Raw genomic sequence first — 9,523 nt, 5'->3', positions numbered from 1 at the left:
GTTAGATGAGTAAGTTCTTTAGTGGTGATTCGTGAGACCCTGATGGACCCATCACCTGAGCAGTATATACTGCACCATATATGTTGTCTTTTATCCCTCTCCCTTCCTACTCTTCCCTCCAAGTCTTCAAAGTCTATCATTCTTATGCCTTTGCATCCTCATAGCTTACCTCCCACATATCAGCAAGAATATATGTTTGATTTTCCATTCCTCAGTTAATTCACTTAGGATAATAATCTCGAATGTCATCCAGGTCATTGCAAATGCGGTTAATTTCTTTTTGTGGCTGAGTAGTATTCCAACATATATGTACATGTCATAGTTTCTTTATCTACTCATTGATTGATGGGCATTTTGTTTGGTTCCACGAGTCTGAAATTGTGAATTGTGCTGCTAGAAATATGGATGTTCAAGTATCTTTTTCAAGTAGTCAGTATTTGGGTTTATTTCTGGGTTCTCTATTCCATTGGTCTATGTTTCAAATAATGACTTCTTTTCCTGTGGGTAGTTACCCAGTGGTGGGATTGCTGGATCAAATGGTAGTTCTACTTTTAGTTCTTTAAGAAATCTCCACACTTTTTTCCGTAGCAGCTGTACTAGTTTACCTTTGCACTAGCAGTGTAGAAGTGTTCCCTGATTGCTGCATCCAAGCCAATATCTACAGTTTTTTGATACTTTGATTATGGCCATTCTTGCAGGAATAAAGTGGTATGGCATTGTGGTTTTGATTTGCATATCCCTTATCATTAGTGATGTTGAACTTTTTAAATGTTTGTTAGCCATTTGTATATCTTTTTTTGAGAATTGTCTATTCATGTCTTTGGCCCACTTTTTGATGGGATTTTCTTTTCTGACTGATTGGTTTGAGTTCACTGTAGATTCTGGATATTAGTCCTTGGGCAGATGTATAGATTGTGAAGATTTTCTCCCACTCTGTGAGTTCTCTGTTTACTCTACTGTTTCATTTGCCATGCAAAATCTCTTTAGTTTAATTAGGTCCCAGCTATTTGTCTTTGTTTTTACTGCATTTGCTTTTGGGTTTTTGGTCATGAAATTTTTGCCTAGCTAATGCCTAGAAGGGTTTTTCCAATGTTATCTTGCAAATTTTTATAGTTTCAAGTCTTAGGTTGAAGTCCTTAATTAATCTTAAGTTGATTTTTGGTATAAGGTGAGAAATGAGTATCCAGTTTCATTCTCCTACATGTGACTAGCCAATTATCCCAGCACCATTTGTTGAAAAGGATGTCCTTTCCCCACATTATGTTTTTGTTTGCTTTGTTGACGATCAGTTGGCTGTAAGCATTTGGGTTTATTTCTGGGTTCTCTCTTCCTTTGCTCTGTGTGCCTATTTTTATACCAGTACCATGCTGTTTTGGTGACCACAGCCTTATAGTTTGAAATCAGGTAGTGTGGTGCCTCCAGATTTGTTCTTCTTGCTTAGTCTTGCTTTGGCTATGTGGGCTCTATATGAATTTTAGAATTGTTTTTTCTAACTGTGAAGAATGATGGTGGTATTTTGATGAAGATTCTGTTGAATTTGTAGATTGCTTTTGGCAGTATGGTCATTTTCACAAATTTGATTCTACCCATCCATGAGCATGGGATGTGTTTCTATTTGTTTGTGTCATCTATGATATCTTTCAGCAGTGTTTTGTAGTTTTCCTTGTAAAGTTCTTTCGACTCCTTCATTAGGTATGTTCCTAAGTATTTTATTTTTGTTCAGCTATTATAAAAGGGGTTGAGTTCTTGATTATTTCTCCATTTGCTTGCTGTTGGTGAATAAAAGAGCTACTCATTTTTTTACATTAGTCTTGTATCCAGAAACTGCTGAATTCTTTTATCAGTTTGAGGAGCTTTCTGGAGGAGTCCTCAGGGTTTTCAAGGTAAATGATCTTATCATCAGCAAACAGGTACAGTTTGACTTCCTGTTTACTGATTTGGATGCTGTTTATTTCTTGTCTTACTTCTCTGGATAGGACTCCAGAACTGTGTTGAAGAGGAGTGTTGAGAGTGGGCATCCTATCTTTTTTCTGTTCTCAGAGGGATTGCTTTCAACTTTTCCCCATTCACTATTATTTTGACTATGGGTTTGTCATAGATAGATTTTATTACATTAAGTTTTGTCGCCTGTATGCCAACTTTGCTGAGAGTTTTAATCATAAAGGGATGCTGGATTTTGTCAAATGCTTTCTCTGCATCTATTGAAATAGTCATGTGAATTCGTTTTGAATTCTATTTATGTGGTGTATCACATTTGTTGACTTGTGTGTGTCAAACCATCCCTGCATCCCTGGTATGCAACAAACTTGATTATGGTGGATTATCTTTTTGACATGTTGTTGGATTTGGTTAGCTAGTATTTTGTTAAGAATTTTAGCATCAATGTTTATCAAGGATATTAATCTGTAGTTTTCTTTTCTGGTTTTGTCTTTTCCTGGTTTTGGTATTACGGTGATGCTGGCTTTACAGAATGAATTAGGGAGGGTTCCTTCTTTCCCTATCTTGTGGAACAGTGTCAAAACAATTGGTACCAATTCTTTGAATATCTGGTAGAATTCTGTGAATCTGTCTAGTCCTGGACTTTTTTTCTTGGTGATTTTTAAATTACCATTTTAATCTCACTTTTTGTTATTGGTCTGTTCAGGGTATCTAATTCTTCCTCATTTAAGCTAGGAGGGTTGTATTTTTCCAGGAATTTATCCATTTCTTCTAGGTTTTCTAGTTTATGTTTGTAAAGGTGTTCATAGTAACTTTGAATAATTTTTTGCCTTTCAGTGGTGTCAGTTATAATATCTCCTGTTTCATTTCTCAGTGAGGTTATTTGGATTTTCTCTCTTCTTTTCTTGGTTAATCTTGCTAATGGCCTATCAATTTTATTTATCTTTTCTAAGGAGCAGCTCTTTGTTTCATTTACCTTTTTTATTTTTTTTATTTCAGTTTCAATTAGTTCTGTTCTGATCATGGTTATTTTGTTTTTTTCTGCTGGGTTTGGTTTGTTCTTGTTCCTTGAGATGTGACCGTAGATTGTCTGTTTGTTCTCTTTCAGACTTTTTGATGTAGGCATTTGGGGATATGAACTTTCCTCTTACCACGTTAGCTGTATCCCAGAGGTTTTGATCGGTTGTCTTCAGTTTGAAAAATTTTTATGTTCCATATTGATTTTCTTTTTGACCCAATGCTCATTCAGGAGCAGGTTAATTTCCATGTATTTGCATGGTTTTGAAAGTTCCTTTGGGAATTGATTTCCAGTTTTATTCCACTGTGCTCTGAGAGAGTGCTTGATGTAATTTCAATTTTCTTAAATTTATTGAGGCTCGTTTTATGGCCTATCATATGATCTATCTTGGAAAAACTTCCACACGCTGTTGAATAGAATGTGTGTTCTTCAGTTGTTGTATTAAATGTTTTGTATATATCTGTTAATTTCATGTGTTCCAGGGTAGAGTTAAATCCATTGTTTCTTTGCTTACTTTCTGTCTTAATGATCTGTCTAGTGCTGTCAGTGGGAGTATTGAAGTCCCTCACTCGTATGGTGTTGCTATCTCATTTATTAGGTCTATTAGTAATTGTTTTATAAATTTTGGAGCTCCAGTGTTAGGTGCGTATGTTTAGGATTGTGATGTTTCCCTGTTGGATCAGGCCACTTATGATTATATAGTGTCCCTCTTTGTCTCTTTTAACCACTGTTGCTTTAAAATTTGTTTTGTCTGATATAAGAATAGCTATCTCTGCTTGCTTTTGGTGTCCATTTGCATGAAATGCCTTTTTCCATCCCTATACGTTATTTGAGTCCTTATGTTAAGTGAGTTTCCTGAAGACAGCAGATAGTTGGTGAATTCTTATCCATTCTGCAGTTCTGTCTTTTAAGTGGAGCATATAGGCCATTTCCATTTAGTGTTAGTATTGAAATGTGAGGTACAATTACATTCATCATGCTCTTTGTTGCCTGGATAGTTTGGTGTTTTTTTTGGTTGGGTAGGGGAATGGATTCTCACTCTGTCGCCCAGGGTGAAGCGCAGTGGCTTGATCTCGGCTCACTGCAACCCCCACCTCCCAGGTTCAAGTGATTCTCCTGCCTCAGCCTTCTGAGTAGCTAGGACTACAAATGTGCACTACCACGCCCAGCTAATTTTTGTATATTTAGTAGAGATGGGGTTTCACCCCCATCTCTAGAAATTCAATGGCAATAAATATTGTTGCCCAAATATTAAAATCTAATATCCAGGACCAATTTTAAATTCAGTAGTATTGGATAGCAGAGCCACGGACCCAGAAATGTAAAATATGTTCTAAATATTCTAAAGGTTCTATCAGAAAACAGTATTTTGGAATTAAATATCTAGAATCTTTCATAATATTTTCTCTACGGAACATGGTACTAGGTTGGTAACTGGAAAATCCCAGCAAGTCATGTTACTTTTTTCTAACAAAACGGGCCTTGCTGTCTCTAACTCTGATCTGATCTCCTGCCTTGAACAAATAAAAGAGCCCTAGAATGTGAAGAGACATGAGACAGTAGCCTAAAACTCAGGTAGGTAAGCATGAATGAAGCAGATAACACAGACGAGAGGTTCAGAGGTCAAAAAGAATGCCAGACCTTAAAATGTGGTATGGGATGCTCTGCTTCAATGCAAAGATTTCCTAAAAAGCCATTTTTTTTTTCTCTAGCTCTCAAGTAGGAGCATTTTTGTCCCATATCCTTAAATTCTTTCTAAGGACTCTACTTCCTATTTAGTGATTTTCCTTTGAGGACTAAACTCCTCTTTCCTGTGAGAACTAAACTCCTCTTTATGGCTTATAAGGTACTGCATGGTATACCTGCTCTTCCATTGCTTTGGGGGAATATAAAAATATCTCTGAGTATTTTTGAGGAACTGCATGTTAGGTTATTTCTTAAGTCTTCCCATCATGTCTGAAATGTGTGAGAGCAGTGGTGATATTAAGATTTGTTTCAAAAATCTCAGGAACAACAATGAAGGATGTTACTTATTTCTCTATTTTCTGTTTTTGATATTAGCAATCCTAACACAGTTCAAGTGAGAGGTCATCATTGTTTTCATTTGCAATTGCCTGTTGGTAGGTGATATTAACCACTTTTTTAATATACCTATTGGTCATGTGTATATATTTGTTGGCAAAATATTTTTTGAGTCTTTTGACCATTTTTCAGTTGGATTTTTATTGTTATTATACTTGTCTTTGCTTTGAATTTCCTGTGTATTTTGAATATTAAGCTTTTCTTGTATATATGGTTTGCTATTGTGAGCATTCAATAAATATTCAAGTATAGGTATCATTTTCTTATAATAAACTATTTTTCTTTGAGTAGATACCCAGTGATGAGACTTTTAAATCAAATGCTAGCTCTATTTATAGTTGAGATTGAGCATTTTTGTCATATGTGTGTTGGCTATTTGCATGTCTTTATTGAAAAATGCTTAGTAATGTTATTTGCCCACTTTTCAATGGGATTCTTTATTATTATGATATTTTTTGAGTTGTTTGAGTTACTTGTAAATTCTGACTATTAGTTTCATTTTGGCACATAGTTTGCAAATATGTTCATTTATTCTGTAGGTTGCCTATTTAGCCTGTTGATTATTTTTTTTTGCTGTGCCAAAACTTTTAAAATCCTATTTGTCTATTTTTAATAATAATATAATAAATATTAAAACAATAATAGTTTTCTTTGTTGTGTCTTTGCCTAATGTTGGTATCAGGGTGATACTGACCTCAGAGTGACTTAGGAAGAATTTCATTATCCTCAATTTTTGGGAAGAGTTTCAAGAGGATTATTACTCTTTGTACATTTGTTAAAATTTGGCTGTGCATTTTTCTAGTCCTAAGCTTTTCTTTGTCAAGACATTTTTAATTACTGACTCAATCATGCTGCTCATTAATGGTTTGTTCAAGTACTCTGTTTCTTTCTGGCTCTATCTTGGGAGGTTGTATGTTTCCATAAATGTATTTATTCTAAGTTTTCAGGTTTGTGAGTGTCTAGTTGTTTATAATCATTTCTAGTGATCTTTTGTATTACTGTTGTATCCATTGTAATGTCTGTTCTTTCATTTCTGATTTTGTTTATTTAGATCTGTCTTCTGTTTGTGATGAATCTAGCTAGCAATTTATCAATTTTGTCTTTTTGAAAAACCAACTCTTTTTTCTGTTGATCATTTTTATTGTTTTGGTGTTTATTTCATTTGGTTCTGTTCTGAGTTTTGTTGTGTTTTTCTTCTTCTAACTTGGAATTTGTTTTGTTGTTAATATTCTAGTTCCTTGAAGTTTGATGCCAGGTCCTTAATATGTAAGCTTTCTACTTTTTTGGTGCAGGCATTTAGGCTATAAACTGCCCTCTTAGTACTATATTTACTGTATCTCACATTTTATTATATTGTGTTTCTATTTCCATCTTTTTTTCCCACAAATTTTTAATTTTCATCTTAATTTTCTTTTTGAAATGGGTTTTACTCTGTCACCCAGGCTGGAGTGTAGTAGCACAATCTTGGCTCACTGCAACCTCTGCCTTCCAGGCTCAAGCGATCTTTTTATCTTAGCCTCACGAGTAGCTAGGACCATTGGTGCGCACCACCACATCTAGCTATTTTTTTGTATTTTTTGTAGAGATGGGGTTTGCCATGTTGCCCAGGCTAGTCTCAGGTGTGAGTTTTACACAGGTGTGAGTTTACAGGTGTGAGTTACCACCCCTGGCCATCCATGTTAATTACTTCATTTACACAGTGACTGTTTATGAGTATGTTGTTTAAATTCTTTGTAAATTTATAGTTTCTGAAATTTCTATTGATATTGATTTATAGTTTTATTCTGTGGTCTAGGTAGTTGATATAATTTTGTTCTGGGGGTACTTTGTTGATTTGCCAACTTTTCTATCTCAATGGTCTCTCTAATGCTGTGAGTAGAATGTTAAATTTTTCCACTATTACTATATTACTGTCTATCTCTTTCTATAGGTTTATTAATAATATTTCTTTCAAAATCTGGGTGCTTTGATGTTGGGTGCATAGATATTTAGAATTGTTATATCCTTTTGCTGAAATGATTTCTTTATTATTGGATGATGACCTTCTTTATCCTTTTTGTTACTGCTTTTTATTTAAAGTCTGTTTTACTTGATGTAAGTATAGATATTGCAGTTTGCTTTCGGTTTCTAATTTGTATTACTATTTTCCACCCTTTACTTTTAATCTACATGTGTCTTACAAGTAAGGTGAGATTCTTATAGGCAACATATAGTTGGATCATTTTTTCTTATTCATTTTATAAATCTGTACATTTCAATGAAGGATTTCATTGATTTATATTCAAGGTTAATATTAATATGTAAGGTTTTGTTACTGTCATAATGTTAATTATTTTTTTGTTTTTTTCTTTTTATCTACCTTTGTGTTTTAATAAAGTTCTGTCATGTTGTAATTTGATTTATTTCTTTTCTCTTTTGTTTTATAAGACCTGTTAGTTTTATACTTTTATATGTTTTAATGATGGTGAATATTAAACTTGATTTTTATACTAGAAATCCCTTGAACATCTTTTGTAGGCCCAGTCTAGTGGTAATTGGTTTCCCTAGCATTTATCTGTCAGGATAAGACTTTATATTCTTCATTTGTGAAGGTTAATCTAGCTTGATGTAAATTTTTGGCTGGCACTTTTCTTTTCTTGCAACACTCGAAAAGTGCCATCCCATTCTCTCCTGATCAGTAAAGTTTCTGCTGAGAAGTCTGCTTTTTGTCTGATGTGGTTTTCTTTATTTCATAATTACTTCTTTCACTTTCACTTTAGCTACTCATCATGTGCCATGATGAAGTTTGTTTTGCAATGTATTTTGCTGGTGATTGCTGAGCTTCCTGTATATGTATGTCTAATTCTATTGGTAAAGTTGGGAAGTTTTCATCAATTATTTTCTTAAGTAGTTGTTCTAAACTTTTTGATGTGTTTTATTCCTCAGAAATAATGATAATTTTTAAGTTTACTCACTTTATATAGTCGCAAACATCTCACAGTCTTTGTTTATTCTTTTTTATTCTTTTCTCCTTATTTTTGTCTGAGTAGATTTTTTATAAAAACCTCTTTGGTGGCAGTCTTACACTGCTGGAGTCATCAAAAAGGAAAGGGAAATAGAAGGGAACCGCCAAGCGGATATTGAAGCAAAAAGAGCCGCAAGGCAGGACCCTCCATTAGAAATGCTTATAGAAGGACCCCTAGTATGGGGTAATCCCCTCTGGGAAACCAAGCCCCAGTACTCAGCAGAAGAAATAGAGCGGGGAATCTCACGAGGACATAGTTTCCTTCCCTCAGGATTGCTAGCCACCAAAGAAGGAAAAATAATTTTGCCTGCAGCTAACCAATGGAAATTACTTAAAACCCTTCACCAAACCTTTCACTTAGGCATTGATAGCACCCATCAGATGGCCAAATTATTATTTACTGGACCAGGCCTTTTCAAAACTATCAAGCAGATAGTCAGAGCCTGCAAAGTGTGCCAAGAAACAATCCCCTGCACTGTAGGCCATACATTTCAATCCCTGTATCTTTAACCTCCTTGTTAAGTTTGTCTCTTCCAGAATCGAAGCTGTAAAGCTACAAATCATTCTTCAAATGGAGCCCCAGATACGGTCCATGACTAAGATCTACCATGGACCCCTGGACCGGCCTGCTAGCCCATACTCCGATGTTAATGACATCGAAGGCACCCCTCCCAAGGAAATCTCAACTGCGCAACCCCTACTATGCCCCAATTCAGCAGGAAGCAGTTACAGTGGTCATTGGCCAACTTCCCCAACAGCACTTGGGTTTTCCTGTTGAGAGTGGGGTTTGAGAGACAGGACTAGCTGGATTTCCTAGGCCGACTAAGAATCCCTAAGCCTAGCTGGGAAGGTGGCCACATCCACCTTTAAAGACAGGACTTGCAACTTAGCTCACGCCCGACCAATCAGGTAGTAAATAGAGCTCACTAAAATGCTGATTAGGCAAAAACTGGAGGTAAAGAACTAGCCAATCATCTATCACCTGAGAGCACAGCGGGAGGGACAATGATCGGGATATAAACCCAGGCATTCAAGCAGGCAATGGCAACCCCCTTTTGGTCTCCTCCCATTTTATGGAAGCTCTGTTTTCACTCTATTAAATCTTGTACTGCAAAAAAATAACCTCTTTTAAAGGTCTGAAAATTTGGGCCGGGCACAGTGGTTCACACCTGTAATCTCAGCACTTTGGAAGGCCAAGGTAGGTAGACCAGCTGAGGTCAGGAGTTCAAGACCACTCTGGCCAACATGTTGAAACCCCGTTGCTACTAAAAATACAAAAATTAGCTGGGCGTGGTGGTAGGTGCCTTTAATCCTGGCTACTCAGGAGACTGAGGCAGGAAGATTTCTTGAACCCAGGAGGCAGAGGTTGCAGTGAGCAGAGATTACACCACTACACTCCAGCCTGGGCAACAGAGTGAGACTCCATCTCAAAAAAAAAAAAAAAAAAAAAAAGGCTGAAATTGTTTTTATGCCTGAAGCCT

Source organism: Chlorocebus sabaeus, chromosome 6, assembly GCF_047675955.1.
Source record: "Chlorocebus sabaeus isolate Y175 chromosome 6, mChlSab1.0.hap1, whole genome shotgun sequence".
In the NCBI taxonomy this organism is placed as follows: domain Eukaryota; kingdom Metazoa; phylum Chordata; class Mammalia; order Primates; family Cercopithecidae; genus Chlorocebus; species Chlorocebus sabaeus.
Note: the sequence above shows the minus strand (reverse complement) of the source record.